This window comes from Macaca mulatta, chromosome 4 (assembly GCF_049350105.2).
Source record: "Macaca mulatta isolate MMU2019108-1 chromosome 4, T2T-MMU8v2.0, whole genome shotgun sequence".
Lineage (NCBI taxonomy): Eukaryota > Metazoa > Chordata > Mammalia > Primates > Cercopithecidae > Macaca > Macaca mulatta.
Window position 1 is genome coordinate 83,951,541 of NC_133409.1, and position 23,667 is coordinate 83,975,207.

Here is a 23,667-nt window from a genome sequence, read left to right on the forward strand (position 1 = left end):
TTATTTATTTTTTTAGAGATGTGTTCTGGTAATGTTTCCCAAGCTGACTGGAATTTATAATTAATATACCTGACAGGTTAGTTTTGTTTCCTAGAAAAATATCTGTGTGCAGAAATTTTCTGTTTTCTTCACAGTGATAATTCCTAAAAGACTAAACTTTTATTTAAAAATAATCTGAGATCTTTCATATCAATATTCCAAACATGTATTATTTCTATTATTATAATAGATATTACTATGTCTCTTATTATTTTATTGTTCATGATCATAGCACTGCATTAAACAATGTTTCTAATATTTCCTGTTTCTGATTTAGATATTACTGGTTTCTTGATTGTGAAATAATTATCATCTTTTGAAATCATAGTTTAAGTGAAAAAAGTTATTCATACAATTACCTATATATAAAATATTGTGCAACATTCTGTAATTATTATATTTAAACATATATAAAACGAAAACAAGGCTATTACTTAAAACGTAATGTCACTATATATTTATCAAACATGTACTTGGAAAGAAAAAAATAAGTGGTTTCTTTGAAATAAACTTATATGCAAACTTCCAAAATAGAAAATTATAAATAACTCAAAATGTTACTAAAAATCTCAGGTTACTTCTCAAACCTCTAAAACGTTCATATAATTTCTTGTTAATGAATTTAAGATACTATTTCACCTATATTTTTTCTGCTAAACCCTTTTAAATTTCCCTATTCAAATGCAATAGGACCACAATCAGTGGACCAAGAAACAACTACTAGCACTAAAATGGATGACTGTGAGCTACATGGAACCTACTTAATGGAATCTTGAACTTATAAATCGGCTCTAGTAAACCTTTCTTTAGTGTGTAATGGATTAAGCACATTGCATTCCCAGGGTCTACTTCAAACAATAGGTAAATGATAATGGTTGTAGATAACCAATGCTATAAAATTTTCTATTATGATCATATTACTTTAAAACTGCACATTAGCTTTTATCTATTTAAAATACATTTTACAATAACAAACATTCATTGACAAAAGATTATTGAAATTCAACTATGCACCAGGCCTGGAGCCACATATAGAATTCAAAGGTTTTCATAACTGTCTCATTTCCCAGGTGCTCATAGCAGCATAGGAAAGATTAAGATGGAAACTAATAATCAGAAATGTCAATTAAGTACTTTGGCTGAAGTATGTATAAAAATAGTTGTGCTACAACTTTATTGACTTGCTCAATTATTGCTCTAATTAGTTAATAGAAACATACATGTATTAGTAAAATTTGTATTAATTCTGCAAATCCTGGAGTTGAAATGGGGCCCATGCACAAAGTGAGCATTAATGAAAGTGCAATGGACTCCAGAGGGAAAAGTGACAAGTATTGTAACCCAACTCACAGGTCCTGTTAACCTACTGCTAATTTCTGAATTTTTTTTAAAAAAACTGTGATGATAAGTTTATAAATTAAAACAGGCTTTAGAGTGGTTCATTCTTCAACAGAAATAAGAAGAGTTGAAGAGAGGTTAACACTTGCAAGCCATGTAAGTCAACTAGAAGGCACTTGTGGCTCCTCCCTCCTGTTCTCTTTTCCAGCTAAATAAAAATAAACATTAGAGAGCTTTCCAGTGTAGTCTTATTATTAGTACCTGAAAGCATATATTAAGCTGAACTAAGTACTGTAGCAAATAAATTGTAACGGGATTTTTAGTATCTCTTCCAAGTAAAAAACCAGGTAACTTTTTACTACATAGAATCTACCTTGCCCAGAACTTGCTTCTTAAATTCATTCATACCATATGTTGACTTACTAAGCAAACCTATCTTTGAATGGGTCAAATGTAAAATATAAATTTACACACCAAAAGAAGTAACTCCATGAGGCCAGGCGCGGTGGCTCATGCCTGTAATCCCAGCACTTTGGGAGGTCGAGGTGGCCGAGACCATCCTGGCTAACACAGTGAAACCCCCATCTCTACTAAAAACACAAAAATTAGATGGGCGTGGTGGCGGCGCCTGTAGTCCCAGCTACTCGGCTGGCTGAGGCAGGAGAATGGTGCGAACCCGGAAGGCGGAGCTTGCAGTGAGCCGAGATCGCTCCACTGCACTCCAGCCTAGGCGACAGAGTAAGACTCTGTCTCAAAAAAAAAAAAAAAAAAAAAAAAAGAAGTAACTCCATGTGATAAAAAATATATATATATGCTAGTCATTATTAGTGTTACACGTAGATATCTTTACAATTAATTATATACCAAAAAATATTCTATAACATGTTTTATCGGGTTCTCATGACCAGTAAGATTCCCTGAATCTGCACCTTTAAGTTTTGTTAAGGTTTAAACATAACTATGTTATCAATATTTGTTAGACTTTTTGAGGTATGAGGGAACTTAAAATCGTGCCTTCTAACAAATATTGAATAACATAGTTATGACTGAACCTTTTCAAAACTCACTGTAACCTTGAACACCTGGGCTCAAGGGTTCCCAATGCCTCAGCCTCCTGAGTAGCCAGGGCATGCACCACCATGACTGCCCTGCCTGGCTTTGTTTTGTTTTTGCGATGGAGTCTTATCATGTTGCTCCGGCTGCTCTGGAACTCTGTCCTCAAGTGATTTTCCCGCTTCAGCTTCCCAAAGTGCTGGCATTAAAAGTGCAAGCCACTGTGCCTGGGTCTTCCCTTCCCTTTTTATTCTTCCTTCCTTTCTTTCTTTTAACCACAGATAATTTTTTAACTAAAAAAATATAAAATTAAATGTCTAATAGCAGATGTAGAAGGATCTAAGAAAAAGATCAGAAACAAAGTACTTTTTCTATTAAATAAAAGTGGACCACTTACTATTCTAGCCTGCCAGAGTATTAATATATCCATATTACTTAACTCCAATAGGTCACACCTAGAATTTTTGAGAAATAAAGCTCATAAACAAGTTGATATACAAAAGTGTTTTTCCAAGATCATCTGTAATCTGGAACTATGCCCCAAAAAGGAATGGCTAAATCAAACAGAATACGACAAGAAAAAATTACCATTCACTGTTAAGCAGCAATTTATAATGTTTCCAGTGAAATGTAATGGACACTGATAATGATGATAAATACCAAAACATGCAATAATAAACACTAACTCGACTAAATATAAACATAGTAAGATGGGAAACATGTAGATTAAATAATTCTTGAAATATATCAACCAATCATAAATGAAAGAGGGTTTAGATTCCAATTTAAACAAGTAAATTATAAAAAATTAATAATTAACTATTATAAGACAATCAGAAAAAGGTACATAAATACCATTTCTTGAAACTTGATGTCATTAGGAATTGAAATTTTAAAAATTCTGATAATGATCGTGTGTGTGTGTGTGTTTTTAAGTCCCTTTCTTTTTAGTCCCACAACATGGTCTTGGATTTACTTCAAAATAGTGCAAGTAAGGAGGAAATTGGTGGGAGAAAAGATGAAATGAGATTGCCAATGGTTTTATTATGCTGGAAGCTTGGTGATGGGTGCATGGAATTTCACTTTACTTTTTTATTTGCACAGGTTTGAAAATTTCTACAGTGTGTTTGAAAAGTGTAGAATAATGGAAAGACATCAAGCAATGCTAATAGTATTTATCTATGGTTACTAGAATTGTGGTTGTTCTTTCATATATTTCTATATTGCACAATTTTAGCAATGAAAATATATTCTCTATTTCAATAAAAACACAATACATGCCTTTTAAATTCATATATTCTATCTTTTTTTTTTTTTTTTTTTTGAGACGGAGTCTGGCTCTGTCACCCAGCCTGGAGTGCAGTGGCTGGATCTCAGCTCACTGCAAGCTCCGCCTCCTGGGTTCACGCCATTCTCCTGCCTCAGCCTCCCAAGTAGCTGGGACTACATGCGCCGCCACCTCGCCTGGCTAATTTTTTGTATTTTTTTAGTAGAGACGGGGTTTCACTGGGTTAGTCGGGATGGTCTCGATCTCCTGACCTCGTGATCCGGCCGTCTCGGCCTCCCAAAGTGCTGGGATTACAGGCTTGAGCCACCACGCTCGGCCATATATTCTGTCTTGAAAAACTTCATTAATCAAATAAAGCACAATTTTAAACAATAAAGGCCACAAATTTTTTATGGTTATTAAATTTAAGATTTTAAAGATTGAGATGCATATATATAAAGTTTTATTTGGCCTAAGTTTGTAGAGTAGGTTCAGTACAAATACAACTCTTTTCTGAAAATAAACTACTAAGACATGAAATGAGTAAAAAGTTAAGTGAATGTTTTGCTTTATTTTTAGTTGCTGAAATGAAGACAATATGTTACATATTTTGAGGACAAGGAAAACTAAGCTCCCTTTTTATAAATATATTTTAATTAGAACAATTCAAATGGAATCTCTGATATCAAATATAAAGTAATGTGTTGCAGGAAAGTGTTTGCTACTATGTTTGAATGCTACCAATTCTTATTATTCTCATATGTTCGTGCAGTTTTTCCAGGAATAACATGAAGTAATAATCAATTAGATTACTGTTCTGTTTAGATGTAAAACTAAGACTTGGAACAAAGACAAAATTATAAAAATGTTAAATATCCCTAATTTCAGAAGGTAATTATCATCCCTTCACTAGTTAAAAGAGTTCATATAAAAATATCTCAGAGTAAAACACAATAAGTTTCTATTTTCTCAACTGTGAAATAATATGACAGAATCTATCAATCAGTATCTACTGGTAGACTTGGCAGAGTAGGAATGTCAAGATATTTAAACATGATCCCTCCCAGAGCTTACACATGATTCTTTGAAGCAAGAAATACCCAGAGAAACTATAAGAACACAATAAACTATATAAGCAAGAGATCAGTGGAGCAGTTAGGAGAAGATTTATGGAATGTTTGAGATAAATTATGAGTGAGAAAGACCAATATAGCAGTTAATAAACATGGATTCTGAACTCATTAGTGACCCAAACTGTCCAATTAGCAGCCACAATTTGTTTCTATCTTTGGTTACCCCAAAGAAGGGTATATTTAATCTGCCAGTCTGATGAGCAAACCAAATATTCAGGTCACTGGAAACAACTCAAGGGTCATAGCTAGACTTATAAGAATGGCTTTGAGTTCTGCCTACTAACCAAAATGATCACAGTCCGTTTTAGTTTTGTATAGTTGGCTCTGACACTAGATAGCCACAGTAGTCCAAGGGACACCATGATGTTTCAACTTGTCGGTTAACCAAACACAGGTACTTAAAATAAGCCATAGGAATCTAGGGCCCTATTGAGTCAGCAGTTTCATTTTTAGGCTATGGGTTGGTGGATAAAATTTCCTCCAAAGGAATAGCTACCAAATTTCATGTAAAGCCAAAATGTCACTGCTGCCTCTCGGGCTGAGTTTTTGAGTTTCACTGTTTGAAATAGTGAGACCTCACTTTCCATTTGAAAGTGAACTTCTGTGGTCCAAGTTTATCCACTCCGAAGGAGGAGTATCAGGCCATAAAGGCACACAATTTCTGGAGTTCTGGGGCTTCTTATTTTTATGCTTATACAGCTTCTTCCAGTTGCCCAACTCATGGGTTTGATGGGGTAAAAAAAAATGTAATGAGATCAATCAAATTTATAAGCAAGTAGAAATGATTTGAATTTTCAGATTATTGATCTAATTGTTGCTGTCCTTTAGGTTATGATCATGACTATGATGTGACTTTAGGACTAAGTGGCTGAGAGCTTCAAAAACCCAAGAAGCATAGAGTCCAGGATAATGGACGAGTGTTCTGTAAGGACACTGAATTCAAATAAAATTATGAAATTGGTTCTCTTAAAGTGAAAGGCTATGAGTCCATTGCCAGAATAAGCAGTGCATATGTAATTGTGATCAGAAACTGAGTAGGTGATAATATAAGAATGAAAGGAATGGCGTATCCAGAGAAATGAGCCTCAAAGAAGCATGTATTTTTTTCTGGGTTCTAGAGAAAGCATGAATTAAAACAGCAATGGGAAATAGGTTAAGCATTAGGGCTATTTAACTACATTCTACTTTGTCTTTCTTTGTGTGCATGGAATATTGTACTCCTTTTTTACCTTTAAGTTGAGCACATTAATGTGATTTACCTTGGTCAAGGAACGTAAGCAGAAATTGTGTGCTTTCACTTCTGCAAAGAAACTTTTGAGAGACGGTATGCAGTTCACTGTATTCTCTCATTTCGCTTTCCAGAAGTAAAAGCACACCACGTGGTAGTGGCTCCATCAGCCTGAGTCCTTGAGTGAGAAAATATGAAACAGAGCCTTCAGCTGACCTATGCTTTATAAGTAGTGTTAATGAGAAACAATCTCTGTAGGTATAAACTACTAAGATTTTTTAGTTTATAACAGTAAATAATCTAGTACATACTGCTTGATCTAGGTAGTCAAAAGAATCTGAACCACACTCTTAAAATAAGTGGAGTGTGAGAGACAGAGCAGCCAGCACAGGCGGAGCCACAGAACGAGCAGTTTGAATGGAAGAGCAGTGAACCAAGATAGCAAATAACGAAGAAAGATTAGGAATGAAGGGAGATTACTCATAATGGAGGACGGTGAGAATTCAGAGAAGATAACTAATGACTTGTAAGAGAAAGAGTGGTAAGTCAGAGCAAAGTCAACAGATCCCAATGTATTTTGTAAATAAAAATACAGAGAGAGTTAAATAGACCAGAGAGTCTCAAAATTGTTTAAAATATCTAACAGTAATAAATTTGTGAGGTATATTGTGTTTAGATTAACACAGAATCATTTTAATGTTTAAAACAAAACCCTACTGGGGATACAAACAGCAATTTCTCTTGGCCTCCCATGTAATTGTCAGACATACCGATATTTTATGAGGGGATCAAGTACTAACCTTCTATTCTTCCTTCACTCTAATTTTATATGTACTAGACTAAATAGAAAAAAAAAATTGACATTTTGAAGGCTCCATCCCTAGATTCCAGTGAGAATGCAAACTTTTACTTATTTGTTTACTCCATTGATAATTTCCAAGGGAAATTGGGTAAGTGGTTGAGGAAGTGAGATGTCTGAGTTTATGTTTTCATTTATTTCAGAAATTTTGCTATTATTTCCATCAAGAAAAAAAAAAATACAAACGACAGCTAACATTTATTTAGTGCTTATAATATAATATATCTGGCACTATTCTAAGCACTTCATACATTTTAGGTCATTTAATCGTTACTATGAAGTGTGTGCTTTCATCAATGCCCTTTCTTAAGTGAGAGAAGTGAGGCTCAGAGAATGTAACCGAGTTGCCCAAGATCACACTACAAATAAAGACTGGGGGGAGATTTGAAAACCTGGCTGACTTCCAAGTCATTCTACAGTTAACAGTTACAAAGCCTTTTTAAAACCAAAATACATTTGATGGACTGATTATCTCTCCACATGGAATGAAAATGTATTAAGGAATAATGAATTGAAAAACAGAGTTCAACAAAAAAGCAAATAAAGATGTATCAAGTCCTTGCTAAGTTATCAAAGTTAATATTGACATTGAAACGTGAGCTTTTGTCCTTGACAAAATACTGAATCTTAGTCTATTCAAATACTTATTTTGTACTCGGATGTTTTTATTATTTTAAAACTATTTTTAACATACATGTACACACATATATGCCATCTTTGTATAGTTATCTGTTGATATCCAGGGGGAAATTGGTTTCAATGCCCCTGTTGGATACCAAAATTCATCAGTGCTCAAATCCTTTATATGAAGTATATAGTATTTGCATGTAATTTATGCAGATTCTCCTGTATAGTTTAAATCATCTCTAGATTGCTTATAACAATGAAGTTAATGTGAATGCTATGTAAATAGTTGTTATACTGCATTGTTTAGGGAATGAAAAGCAAAAAGTAGTCTGTACATGTTCAGTACAGACGCAACTATCCTTTCCTAGCCCCAATATTTTCAGTTCTCAGTTGGTTGAATCTGGAACCCAAGGATAAAGAGGGTCAGTTGGCCAACTGTATGTATTCATAAACATCTATATGCATATATACACATATACATATATACTCTGCCTATGTATGAAGTATAAAAACATAAATGTATGTGTGTGTGTGTGTGTGTGTGTGTTTAGTTGTAACATTGAACCAGCTACTTTAGGAAAACTATGAAAATCGTTTGTTTCTTAAGTGGCTCATGATTTGTATAGAGAGAATACAAAAGCATATCAGAATGCTAGCATTATTATTTGTATGCATATTACATACTCTTTTTTAATTAACAAATTCAACTTCAACTGTCATGACAAACCATAACATAAAAAGTTTATGTATAAAGATGTATGGGAATGAGTCCATTTATAATAACATACCTAGAAGTAACATATTGTTGACTTAGTGTAGTGAAATAACCTAAAAATACTGGACACAAGATTCATCATAAATCAAAAAGTTCTTTACACAATGACTGATTGATTTGAGAACAGAAGAATGCTGGGTGTTTTGTTACTAAGGCTATTTCTGGCAGTCATCCAGGAATTACAACTGCACAACCTTACAAACAGCATAGAAATTGACTGTTTTAACAAAGGGTCTCACCACAGTAATGAGTAGTGCACATTAAATCTCATTGTGCATTGATATGCTCTCTTTGAACTTTGCCAAGCTTTCAACAATGGTGACAGGCCTCTGGCACTTTCAGAATAAGTGGACCCTGAATGGTGCTGCAGGGATGAGGTGTGTGTATGTGTGTGTATGTGTGTGTCTGTTTGCTTTTGTTTTCTAAGGAAACCATATTTTAATCATTTAGACTTGTTTTCATTTCTAATTAGATCTGGGTTCTTAAGAAAACTTGTGAAATATCGGAAAGGAGTCTATCATCACAATTATCATCTATAAAAAAGGATCTAGATTATTTTCTAGATTAATCTTTAAGGTTGCATATTTAGGTCCCAAGGTAAAAAAAGCTTCTGCAAACATTTTAAAGACATTATGAGGAGGAAAAATGTACAGGTTAGGTCATATGAAATGACTAATACATCATTTTAGCCTATAAAAATGACAATTTCATGTTCCAAACTAAGTTTACTATTTTCATAATTAATAGACTCACCTAAACACGTTTTCTTCTTAAATTTTTTCTTCCTAAATACAGACTTCAGATTTTATGTGTAACTCAAATTAAGTTTTTATCTGTAATGCTGATCTCAAGATGAGAGCTCTTTACACAAACACACATACACACACACAAATATATGTAATTCTAGAAGGAAACAGGACTCCACAGAAGACTATGATATAATAAATAAATAATAAATGGGAAGCAAGGCAAACAAATGTGTTAAGTATGTTCAATCTTAACATGAAAGAATCAGATTAGAACTAATATAATAGCAGATGTCAGCAGAATGGTTGATCAGTTTAAGCTTCCTAAGGCCCTTGTATTGTTTGGAAGAAAGCTAAAATATTGGTTATCAATATCTTGTTAACTTTGCTGGTTAAAATTTCCATAAAAACCCCTAAATAATAAAGAGAAATGAAGCTTATAACTTCCAATTAATGGAGAAAAAAACAACGAATCAAAAGAAAACTCATTCAATGTAAAAGAAGTAAAGAGAAAAACAAGAAGAAAGTAAATTTAGAAAATAGAAATAAAATTTTCATCAGAAATAAATAATTAATGCGTTACTGCTTTCTTAATTTAAGAAAAGTAGTTTTTTTTGTAAAAAAAAAAAAAAAAAAAAAAAAAAAAAACCAAAAAAAAATAGCTTACTCAATGGTACTGTAACATCTTTGAGATAGTTCTATTTTGGCTGAGCAGATATATGATGGTCTACCTAGCAAAATGAAAGAAAAAAAATAGTATGTGCAGTTTTTATCTCTAAGAAAGGATGCTCTAAATCTAAATGACTAGCAATAGTACTTAAAGAAATACCCCCCAAAATACAGTACAAGAGATCTGTTACCCAGGTTTTGTCCTTGTTTTCTTGTCCTCTGATTTGTAAATTGACTTCTAATTGCACCTCTCAACAAGGATTAAGAGGAATGGGAAGCCCTCATCCTTGTTATGCTCAGATTAAAAATTAATGCCCAATTTAAAAATCACTTGTGTTTAACTACTTCAATACCTCCTAAATAAATGCATAATAAGCACTGGGAACCTTTATAACTAAGGATCAGAAATAGAATCAAGAATTCTTCACAATGGTATCACTATCACTTGCAACTCTGCTAAGCAGTGAACTCTGCTTTAAATATGTTCAATGTTTTCATCAGTTCATAAAGCTCGGCTCATAAATCAGCTTATTATCAACCTATCTTTTAAAATGCTGACTTTCAAAGATTTAAATGCTCATTGGAAACAAACATAAAAATACCTAATCTATTTAATATTTTGTAGAAAACATACAATGTATGTGAGGAATTATGGAGTAAGTAAATGATAATAGGAAATAAGATGAAGAAGATAAGATACCAGTACATGCTCTTCGGAGGGGATGGGAAGTGGGAATTATTGATGAGTGCTCATTTGAACCTACAAAGATGTGAAAGAATAAAAGTGATGGTACTATGGTTTGACTATATCCCCACCCAAATCTCATCTTGAATTCTAGTTCCTATAATTCCCATGTGTCGTGAGTAGGACCCAGTGGGAGGTAATTTAATCACTGGGGTGGTTACCCTCATGCTATTCTCATGATAGTGAGTGAGTGAGCTGATGGTTTTATAAGGGGCTTTTCACCGCCTTACTCAGCACTTTTCCTTGCTGCTGTCATGTGAAGAATGACATGTTTGCTTCCCTCCACCCAGGATTGTAAGTTTCCTGAAGCCTCCTCAGCCATGTGGAACTGTGAGTCAATTAAACTTCTTTTCTTTATAAATCACCAGGTCTCAGGCAGTTCTTTATAGCACTGTGAAAATGGACTAATACAGTAAATGGTTACTGGGTAAATGTTGGCAACTTTTCAAGCTCAAACCATGAATAAGAAATTTGGTAGACATTAATTTTATATATTTGGGTGATTGCAATCTGAAGTATACAATTATTATGAAAACCACAATTCTCACACCAGTCAGAATGGCCATTGTTAAAAAGTCAAAAAAAAAAAATTACAGATATTGACAAGGCTGTGAAGAAAAGGGAACACTTATACACTGTTGGTGGGAATGCCAGTTAGTCCAGCTGCTATGGAGAGCATTTTAGAGATTTCTCAAAGAACTGAGTTGAGCTATCATTTGACTCATCAAATCCTTTGAATTTATGCCCAAAGGAAAATAAATTGTTCTACCAAAAAGATACATTCACCTGTATGCTCATCGCAGAGCTATTCACAATAGCAAAGATAAGGAAGCAACCCAGGTGCTCATCAACTGTGGACTGGGTAAAGAAAATGTGGTACATATACACCATGGAATACTATGTAGCCATAAAAAATGACAAAATCATGTCTTTTGCGGCAACAAGTGCACAGACAGAGGCCATTATTCTAAGCGAACTAACAGCAAAAAAAGAAAACCAAATATTAAACATTCTCACTTATAAGTGGGAGCTAAACATTGGGTACACGTGGAAATAAAGATGAGAATAATAGACACTTGGGACTACTAGAGTTGGGGGAAAGGGGGCAAATGTTGAAAAATTACCTATTGTGTGTGATACTCACTATCTGGGTTATGGGATCATCCACACTCCAAACCTAAGCATCACACAACATAGCGATCTAACAAATCTGCATATGTAACCCTGAATTTAAAATAAAAATTGGAAAAAGAAGACACTGCATGAAATACTTTTATAAATAAATAAATAGGATGAATGATCATGAAAGCATCAAAACGGATATGAAATTTTCAGCTAGAGTTTGGATTATGATTACTGCCCTGCAGTTTCAAAGAGTAAATACATGTAATACATTCTAGAAATAATCCATCCAAAAAGATTTTTTAAGATGTTTAAAAGATAAAGCATATGTTGCCCAGGATTACTCATTCTTAACATGCTGATGCTAAAACCTTTACTTTTACATTGATGATGCTTTTATTATAGTGTGTACTGTATTTCCATCCTGCTCCTGCCCCACAGAAATGCTATTTTTTGATAGTGTGTATAGGTAATCAAATCTCATTTGAAGTACGCCAATGTAATTGGTAAAAATTCTGATTTTTGTGTATGTTTATTTTGCAGGATTTAAAGATGAAACTTCTTTGTCCAAGTGCCTTTACCCTGTTTTTCAGAACACATGCTCTCAAAATATCTCATGTCATACATTGTCCAATATATCTGACAGTATCTGCTTAAGAAATACTTGAAAATGACTTTTCTACGTGTCTACATTTGAAATATCGTGTGTTTCAGATTGCCTTTATCTATTATTCGATAGCTATGATGTATTTCTCTACTTCAAAATTCTGTTAATAAGTTTACCAACTTTACCTATTTCTTTTTTTCTGAAGGAAAGTGTGATAATATTATAGCTATGGTTTCAAGTAATCACACGTACAATGTCAAGTTAATTGCACTCCTTTAGTGTGGAAAGAAAAAATGGCTGGGTGGATAATTTATATCTACCCACTTATTTGATAGACATTTATTGACCATCTTGACTCTGTGTAAAGCCTTGTGGCAAGTGCTATGAAAGATACCAAGAAAATCAAATCATTCTTGCCTCAAACAAGACATTGACACCTACATAGAGGAGACAAAACATGCACATCAATAGAATATAATGCTTGGGCAAATCCATTTGTGGCATATTCCTGATTATAAGTAGTTTTATACATGGAATTGGACAAACTGGCCTGGATGGAAAAACAGGATTCATGCATTTAACAAACACTCATTTTCTACTATGTATTAAGCATAATGCTAAATCCTAGAGATATAGTTACTGCCCTCCCACAGCTTATATTCTAACTAGAAAAGGACCTTAATGATATATGTATTGAAATGCACAAAGTAAAATTAGAATATTTTAAATCTAAATTTTGGTAAGAGCAACTTAGTCTACAGTCAACAAAGAGAGTTTAGAAGATTACAAGATATCAAAATCATTCATTTTCATGGAAGTGAAAATACAAGGACATAAAGGATAGTTTAATGCTGTTTAATGTTAAACTAAACATTGTCACATAAATTCATAATTGAATTTGTACTTGAATAAGTCCTGTATCTACTAGACTAGCCCAAATTGGGCCTGCTTAGTTGGTAACAAACTGTTGAGTTACCTTTTAGATATAATAAAAACAAAAACTGCAGGTCATGTAGCCTCGGCATGCACAATAGAAAAAGCTTTGATCTCTAACAACACCCAAGACCAATCAATCTTCCCCTCTATACCAATAAGACTGGGACATGACTGGAACCGGAATACTGAAACTCTTTCAGAAGCAAGGGGTCCCTAAATTGAGGAGACAGATTTGAATCCACTCCTGTCTCCTTGCTGACTACTTGCCTATTTGAAAAAAGACAAATAAAGCCCTTTCTTTCCTCAACAGCCAGTGTTTTTGTGCACATTGGACAGTGAGACTATTTGCTCTATAAAGCTCCCACAGACATTACTTCTGATTTTCAAGGATCAAAATTGGATAATGTTTAAAGAATACAAAAGACTTGATCAGATGAATATCATAATAAAACATGTAAAAAATAAACTCCAGTTCAGTGGCCATATCTTTTGCAAACTGAATTTCCTAGAAGAGCCACAAAACCTTAAAATGCAATTAGAAGTGGTCAGGAAATTATATGGATGAAGGCACATGATTTTGGCACAAAACAACAGTGGTTAATGTTAGTGTAATTACATATTAGCATACCAATACATTTTCAATAAATTCTTCTTAATTGAGAAAACTAGATCTATTTTCTCCTTAGGTGAAAAAAATGTAGAAACTTTCTTTATCTTAATTCTCCCTCCATAAATTGTCTGAATCTTATCAGTTCATTTTAAATTGAATCGGCTTTCAAAATATTTAAATAAACCTGACCAAGTACACCGTTTTGGTCATGTGTGGTGTTACCTAAGACAACATCCCTCAGGTAGAATACATGCTGCAATTAAATGAACTGCAGCACTAAAAATAGTGTATTTGAAAAAGCATCTGTCATTTTTTTTCATAATTCAAGCTTAAAGACTTCGCTGACCCTTTCCCTGTTTTTCCCTGCATGAATCCTGTTTTTCCACCCAGGCCAGTTTGTCCAATTCCATGTATAAAACTACTTATAATCAGGAATATGCCACAAATGGATTTGCCCAAGCATTATATTCTATTGATGTGCATGTTTTGTCTCCTCTATGTAGGTGTCAATGTCTTGTTTGAGGCAAGACAAAATTAGACATACCCCCTCACGCTTCCCAAAATATTTTCAGAATATCTCTATTGTTGTACTATCTAAAGTATATAAAATTTATTTAATGATCATCGCACCTAGGATTTATATGTTTCTCAGTACCTAAAAATGTGAGTGGCACAACAATGCTAAATGAACAATACTGAATTATTTTTCCACATGGGAATATAATGAAGAATAACTTATTTTAGCATTTTTTTTTCTGAAATTCCTATCGCTCAAATTTACTTTGAAAAGAAACTTTATGCAATTTAACGTGAAAGGAAAATCCAATCACACTGAACAAATTTCTATAGCATTAATAAATTTCATGCTATGATTTTCCTTTTTTTAACTTTTTAAAGTTTTGTTGGGCTTTTTTTTTTCTTTCTGTTTAGATTTGCTCTATGCTCTACGGAAAATGTCATCTTTAAAAAAGCTACTTTTTTTATATCTGTTTTCAGTTACATTTATTCTGCTGTTATGGTACTAACAGAGGCAAATCAGTATTTATTATTTAATAACACACAGATGTTCCACATACCACAGATAAACAAATTTTTCAGCCCACTGCTTCAACAGTGTCATTGTAAATTTGCTATTTAAATTACATACAAAATTTTTATTATTGACTTTAAATAATCCTAAGTTTTGGACATGCTCCCTCACAGAATTCCCTTATCCTTAATTTATATTTCTACTTTCATTTTTACATAACATTTTGTTTGAGCAATGAAATTTCCAATTTCACGCCTCTTCTACTCTAACCTGTTTTCCATTGTTTATTTAAGAAGATATTGAGGCTTTTTTTTTTCTTTTTAAGAAGCATTTCCTGACTACATTAAGGAAAAGTCTCAATGCTCTGTACTGCATAACAAATTAGTTGCTTCCTGTTTTTTAGGGGCAAAAGTATTAATAGGATGGATAGCAGTGTGCAGAAGTTGCCATTTATAGGAGTCTCTATAATATCAATTTAGTAATTTACTTTCTCTCAATCTTCAAATTATGACTTTGTGCTTTGTTTTTTCTGGGAATATTTATGTCCAACTCATTTTTTACAGACATTTTAAGTATCTTAAGTTCAGAAGTTATATTTGAAGGAACTTAGTAGTGTACATTGGGGATATTTATTCAATAATTCATGATACAATTGCCAAATAAAATAATCTTTAGCTTTGGTTTTTGCTATAATTTTGCAATTAATAGCAAATTACCAGAAGATTGTTATTAGGGAAACAAGTTTTTTTTAAGTATTCTGAGAATACATCACAGCAAAAATAATAATAATAATTAAATAATTTTTAAATTCAAAAACATATATAAATATTTCTAAACATAATATTAATTGTGGAACTGCATGAAGAGAGAAGACATTCTTTATCACATTAGCACTGAAAGAAAAATTAAACACTTAACATACTTTTTAAAATAAAAGATGGTCATTATATTTGAGAACTATTATTACTGCTGTGGTTACAGTGTCTTTCCCAGAATATACATTCAATAAATGGTTGTTGAGGCTCTATCTTGGGACAATTTCTAATGAATCATAACCTAGTATAGCATAAATCAGAAGTACACTGATCTGTGATAGCCCATGTTTCTGGGTTAAATTTCAAAATATCCCCATCGCTGAGCCAGTTTGTTTATATCTTCGGCAGCTCACTGTTTAAATTCTCGTTAAGAAAAACGTTTCAAAATAACTATATTAGCCCTTTTAAAAAATGTCACATACTTTTCATAATTCCCAATATCTCTATCATCTCAGATGATATTCACAGAATGTCTCTTTAAAAGTAAAAATTACTTGCTTTTCAAATTTCTTTATTACAAAGAAGAGAAAATTACTGGTATACATGTTGTAGCAGAATTTGGTGTGTTGCGGGGGTACTGCTTCATAAACGGGCTGAAAGGAATTCAGGCTTTCACTTAGGTTGAGGTCCAATCAGTATGGACTTAATAAACAAACTACAACTAGATGAAAGAACTAAATTTGAGAAATAAAAACATTAAGAATATTAAAAAATAGGAAAATATCTTTTTGAGCTTCAGTTAAAAAAGAATTTTTCCAACAAATCACAAACATCACAAGCCATTTAAAAAATGACTAAATGTGACAAACTAAAACTTTAAAACTTCCATATGTAAACACACATACATTCACACACATGGACACACACACACACACAATGAAATTAAGAGATAAAGTCTTGGCTGGGGGAAATATTTGCATTATAGGCACTCAGAAAATATAATAAATTACTATGCATGAATAAGAAGGAATGAAGTCAATGGGGAATTCAAAGACGGGGAAATTAAAAAGCCTATTTAAATATGGAGAAAAAGAATGGCTAATTATGAGTATCTGAAAATTCAAGCAGTTTGATTCTGTTTCTCACCATACTATTTGACCAAATTCAAATAGTCAAATACTCTAATAGTCTAGTCTCAAAGTCTAATCTCAAGTACTAATGATTTTGCAGAGGAATAGAAATTCTTATAAACTATGGGTAGACATGTAAATTAGTAAAAATATTTTGGAGAAAAATCTTTTTAATATCTAATGAAATTTGTTTTTCAGATGCGGTCCCTAACAAAATTGGGGAAAAAAACACATGAACTCTGATCAAAAATTCCTTGTTAATATATTTCATATATTTATGGGGTACATGAGATTTTGCTACAGGCATGCAATGTGAAATAAGCATATATCATGGAAAAGCTTTTGCGTAGGTGCTATGGAAGATAAGATGTGCATCTTCAATTATAGCATTTTGAATGTTTATCAGTAGAAGACTAAAAAAAATGATATAATCCTGTTACATAGTACTATTGAACGATTTATACAAAATGCGCCAGGAGAACACCAAACTTAAGATAATGGCTACACCTGGAGAGGGATGAGGAAAATGTAGTTTTATATTTTATGATTGATGTGGAAAATACTAAATTGAGAAAAACTACGGTGAGGAAGGCACTTCAACATTATTTGTAATATTTTATAACTTTTACAATAAAGAGACACTTGAAGCAAAGTTAATAAATAGGTTAATTTTGGGTCATAGGAAATTACAAATTTGTACTTCTGATTTTAGCTATTTTTGCCAACATTTTAAAAATAACAATAATAATAGTATTTCTACTCCCCAACAGTCTTCATTTGTTGTTGGTGGTTGTGATTTTTTTTTAATTTGTATTTCTTTTTTTTTTTTTTTTTTGAGATGGGTCTCACTGTGTTGCCCAGGCTGGAGTTCAGTGGCATGATCTCAGCTCACCGCACCCTCCGCCTCCCAGGTTCAAGTGATTCCTGTGCCTCAGTCTTCCAAGTAGCTGGGATTACAATCGTGCAACACCACGCCTGGCTAACTTTTTTGTGTTTTTAGTAGAGACGGGGTTTCACCATGTTGGTCAGGCTGGTCTCGAACTCCTAACCTCAGGTGATCTGCTCACCTTGACTACACAAAGTGCTGGGATTACAGGCGTGAATCACCGTGCCTAGCTTTTGTGTTTATTTTCACAGGAAGTACCAGAGTGCCTCAACTAGGATGCAAAATTAAACAATGTACTGTCAAAATTCAAAGCTATGGCTGTGCAAGTCAATTCCCATTTAGAATAAACTGCTTTTTGATTTAGTGTTTCCATTTTTGTGATAATACCTGGAGCCTTTTTAAGTTCCCTGAAAAACAAATATTTGATTTCCTTCCTCACATATAATAAAAGAGCAATCAGGAGGCAAAAGCAAAGTGTAGTGAGGTCCTCCAAGGCTCATTTATGAATCATAAAAGGCTTGATAATATTAAAAACCAATTGCAATGCCAAGGCAGCATGCTGGGAAGCATTCAGACAGCTGGAAATCCATGGCATCATGGGTCTTTTTAAAAATAATGTAAAATACCGAATTAGATTCCAGCAGACCTCTCATTTTACTGAGTTGTTTTCTAAGCTGAAACAGACTTTCTTTTTCATTCTGTTAAGAAAACCTGTCAAATGATCAAGTTTTGTTTACTTCTAAAATTTCAACATTTGAAGCTACAAAAATGACCCTACTTTAAAAAATAAGCATTTATTGCTCAATGCCCTCTTTTACCTACATCAAATGGTTAATTATATTAAAACACAAATCTCTTTAAAGACAAAGAAGTTGTAAAGATGTTTGGCACTTATAAAAGAGCTAAACTTTAAATGTTACTATTTAGATAATTTCTCATAGTCTACACAATTCTAATGGGGTAAAGGAATGACTAATGTGGCTTTAGAAATCTGTTTTTAAATGCCCCTTTTCTCTAATAGCATTATAGCACACATTTAGTCAATTATTTGTTTTAAATATAATCATGGTTCAACAGTAATCCTGTAAACTAGCTCATGGGGTTGAATAGACAAAATATAGCAACATTCAAAAACATTGACACCCTTTTGGATACATTAACCATAATAATAATTTTAATAGTAATAATAATAACTACTTTTCTTGAATATTTCCTATTTGCCACTCAGTACATTAAGGCCTGTGCAATGTATTCATGTCCCAAATTAGAGTTTACTTCTCAAATCTGATTTGAAAACCCATTAAGTAGTTCAGTCTTAGAACTGTTTCTATGCTGTTTCTTTAGTTGCAACCCAGGTTAGGTAGCAGTTTTTTAACTAAAGGTCAGGTTTTAAAAAGGAAAAATTTGTATTTATAGGCATGAGATTATCCACCAATGGCAGGAGCTTTTCATACACTGAGGCATGAGGGGCCTAATATCTACAGAGGGATCTGCATCACTGTCCTGCAGCATTTAAATTTTTCCTGCTTCCTGTCTTTACGGTTTTCCTTCTGCTGTGTCTCCTCCAAATACACCCAATCTCTGCCGTCTGACTGATGTACTTAACTAAGTTAAAGAAGGCTATAGTCCTTCTCTATTCTCTGATATTAACGTTTAATCCACATCGCCATTCAATGAAGCATCATTATTCCCATTGTATAAATGATAGAAGTCACTCGAGACAGAGTAAGAAACTTTCCTCAAGCTACAGCGGAGAGTAAGAGAGAGAAAAAAGTTAGAGAGAGGGTGCCCACATTTGCACAGTTAAGAAGTAACTGTAGATCTGTTGAGTATGAGCACACAGTATTCCCACACACATTTTATCAGTATTATGACAGTAGGTCAGAGAATTACCAGCAGAACACTGGCTTAAGGATATTCTGAAATTTTGCCTCCAGCTGGGATTAGTCTGTGTGAAAGATGAAAGGATAAAGAATTTCAAGTAATAAGGAATATCTATGATTAAGTACCAGAAGTAGTAGTTCTACAGGTGTCAAAGAAAGTAGGCTTTTTAGAAGAATAAAATGGCACACAAAGCCTTTTGGAGTAGAGCCCCAACAGAGAACCCTGGGGATGGACATTCAACAGTCGACAAGAGGAAAGAGCTGAGGACTGCACAAATCATCAGGTGTCAGGGGACAAAGAAAAAGAAATTAAAGGCCAACATGAGTACCTGAAATTATATACTGTAATCTTTCAGTATCTCTGTAATGATTTCAGTGAGAAAGGTTTCAGATAACATTGCTGATTAAATGAAAATCTGACTGTAATGTATATATGCATTCCTGGAGATGATATTAAAGGCAGGAAGTATATAATAGAGACATAATAAAATGGCAAACGTGTGAGCTACTTGGGGGGGTGAAAAACTAAAGGTGGGGACAAATATGAGATTTATTTGCAACCTGCCCCTACAGATACTTTGTGCATTACTCTATTAGCTTATGCATGGATGTCTACAAGCATAAATATTCTCTGAGGTTTTCCAATGCTAAGGCAAACATCACCAGAGATTTGAAAGTAATTTTACTGACCTTGTCACTTTAAGCACTCCCATAATAACATGTTGTGGTAGCTTATTGCAGCTTAGGTGTTTTCCCTTATGCTAATGAATAATTCTAGTTGGCTTTATGAATAAGATGCTTATCACAGTTGTCTCATGAGCCCACAAATGAGTTACTAGCTATAAAAAAAATAAAACACAACCCAAAGCTACAAGTAAAATGTATACCCAACTTAATAAAATGGTTGCATTAGTAAGCTTCTGTGTAGTCATCTCTACTATGGCAGGCTCAATAGCTAAGCTTCCTTTTAAGAATGAAAAATGTGATAAAATATTTTATAAAATAGAATAAAAAAGGTTATGATGCTTTAATTTCAAGAAGAAGATATGACCCTGTTTTCTTGGCCCTTGAACAGAAACTTTCACTGGGACTTTTGGAAGGCAATCTAACAATAAAAGCATTTGGAATATACGTGGCCATATTCTCTAAAGACCGTGGTGCTTGAGTTTCATGTTTGTTGTGGAACATTGTGAAATATTTGTGTCATTCTTTCAATAAATATTGTTGAATGCTGAACGTTTTCTGCACCATTATTATTTATGTCTCCTAGTTATTTTCAGTATATTTGAAGCAGATAAATTATACCAAATATACAGTACAATACAGAAGATCATGAATGCAGCGAACGGATTTGATAAAATAACATCCTAATTTAGATTCCAATCAGTTTGATAACTTTCAAAAGTTATCAACTTTTTATAGCTAACCAAAAAATTTCAAGTCATCAATCATCATAAAAACTCAAAAGATGATCAGCCCCATGGAAAATATGTTAGGACTGAGAGAGTAGATTATTAGTATATAAAGGAAAAGCAAAATAGATTGCTTGCTTCCGTATTTTCTCTGTAGTAGGACATATATTATTAACATTTTAAAATGTACCAAAGTTTCCACAAAATTAATTTTTTCAAGTGTATTTGAAGCCAGGCACAGTGGCTCATGTCTATAATCCCAGTTACTACAGAGGCTAAGGCAGGCGGATCCCTGGAGTCCAGAAGTTTGAGACTAGCATGAGCAACATAGCAAGATCACATATCTAAAATAATAACAATAACAATAATACATAATTAGCTAGGGATGTTAGCATGTCTACCCACAAGGCTGAGACAGGAGGACTGCTTGAGCCAAGGGCTTCAGGGCCGCAGTGAACTATGATTATGCCACTGGACTCTAGCCTGGGTGACAGAAAGATCCTCTTTAAAAAATTAATAATAAGGAGAATAAAATGTATTTGAGAAATGCTGGATTAAGATCCTCAAAGATCTAAGAAAGAAAATAAATCCTTCACTGTCAGAGTATTTTAAGTTAAAAACTCTTGGGGATCAATAATCACTAGAAGAGACTTTTCTCCTATCTACAAAAAGAATTTACCCGCCTAGGAGAACAAGTATTCTTGTTTCCCTCTCTGTAATCTCATTATCCATTACAGGAAAGAAAACAAAAAGTCTAACCACATCTGAACAGACCCTTTTTCAAGATAATCATTGTCTTCAAGCATCATTTAAGTTCTAGAACAGAAAAAATGTTTACAACTTAATTTCTGTTCTGTAGTAATCATTTGTTGCTCCTCCATAGAATTCATTTTCTTTGTCTTCTCATAAACTATTTTACCAGGATGCAAGCCCCCATGCTCGTTGTAACCTCAAGATGATAATACGAGCTTCTGTACTTCCTTGGGAAGTTGAGTTTTCATTCTGAAGGGTCTTGTATATACAAGTATATACAATATAAATTTGTATGTACTTTCTCTTATTAATTAACCTCGTATCAGTGATTTTCAGCAAAACTATAGCGGGTCAAGAGCTTTGTCCCCTATATGTGTAATTCAAATTTGACAAAATATCAAACTGTTAAGTATAAGAAGTTCCAAAAATGTTTTGATTTTATCTATAATGAGTACTTTGACTTTTTTTAAATATTAAGAGTAATTTTCAAAAAAATAAGGATGTCCCTGCTTCATTGGTACCCTAAATATGATTTGTTGTTTTTCTTTATCTTGCCTATTGCTGATCTAACAGTGAATTTGACTCTCTCCTAATGCTTCTCTATGTTTAATTAATCCTAATATAAAACTGCCATTCACAACATATAGGTCATTTAGGTAGGAAAGGACTGGTGTATTTGTGACATCAAAGGATCCAATTAATAAACTTCACTACCAAAGCCTAATATTGATCTCATTGACTATGATTAAATTCAAATTTAATCATAATAGTGCTATAGTCCCTACAGCGTTCTCATTGTAATACTGTCTAAATGTTTTATGTTTTAGCCCTCAACACAAACACTCATAAATACTATAGTAGAAGACAGAACAAGTAAGAAGACACTAAGTTTGGGCTTATCAGTTACATCTCTATTTATTGATTATGTACTATATGTCAGACACTGTTAGAAAATTCCCATATATCATTCCTAATTATTAAAATGATATAAATTATCTTTATCTTATGTTTCAGAAAGTTAAGTTTCAAAGTGTTTAAGAAGGTGTTCTCAATGCATGCAACTGCACAGCTGAAGACTTAGGATTTGAACTCACCTTTGCCCTACCAAGTGCTCACTAGCACACTATTTTATGGAGCTCTACTGAGTATGGGAGAGTGGAGAAGGGGGGATGATGTTTTCAGGGAAAAGGTCTTTTTTCAAGGACTAACAATACCTAACGCCTCAGAAAATCACTTTCTCCTAATATCTGAGAAATAAAAATAAATCCAAAGCCCCTCAAACAACTGAATGGACCTATTCCCGGCCAAGGGAACCCCAGAGTAACCTTGAAAACGGAGTTCTCAACCATGACAGGATAGAAAGGCAGACACGCCTCATTATACACCAACCTCCTCACTAACTGCCTTTAGACTTTCTTCCCTAAAGAAGACAGTCCTTTCAGAAGACTTCACCACTGAAAACAGAAAACGGCCCTTTCAAAAGACTTCAACAGTGATATCAACCAACCTTGATGCTGCCCTTTCTTTTTTTTGCCTGTTAGACCATGACCATTAAATGGTTCTAGCCATCTTTACAGAATGCTTAGTAAGGATTTTCATGTCCTGTGCTTCACTTTCTGATGCCATAGCACTGAAAACTCCACCCTCAGACCACGCTAATGCCACCATTATTGTACATGGGATCCATGGAGAGGCATGTTCATGCTCATGCACAAGTTTCTCCTTTCATAAATATTCATGACTTCTCCTATTGGGAAAAATATATATATAATTCAGCCGCCCTGCTTAGCGTAAATTCCTGTTCCTTTTGCCCCTCCATTGAAGTGTCTGCTTTTGACTTCCAACCAGAGACTATGCTTCCCAACCTGTCTGAATGGCCACCCTGCATACTGCAACCCTTTGTAAGAAATAAAGTCTCCTTTTCTAAATTTATGAATTATACTTTTTAAAGTTAAGATATCCATCTGAAGTTGCATCTTCATATTGTACCACTGAGAACCATCTTGGTTAGATCATAATGAATTTGAAAGATCATACCAAACCCTGTATGTTTAAGGTCCCCTT

General features: G+C 33.6%; 1 protein-coding gene across 3 annotated transcripts in view; it reads right to left on the bottom strand.

The window, feature by feature from the left end:
• Positions 1-23,667, bottom strand: part of GRIK2 (glutamate ionotropic receptor kainate type subunit 2) — a 699,047-nt gene that overhangs the window by 193,492 nt on the left and 481,888 nt on the right. The window lies entirely within an intron of this gene.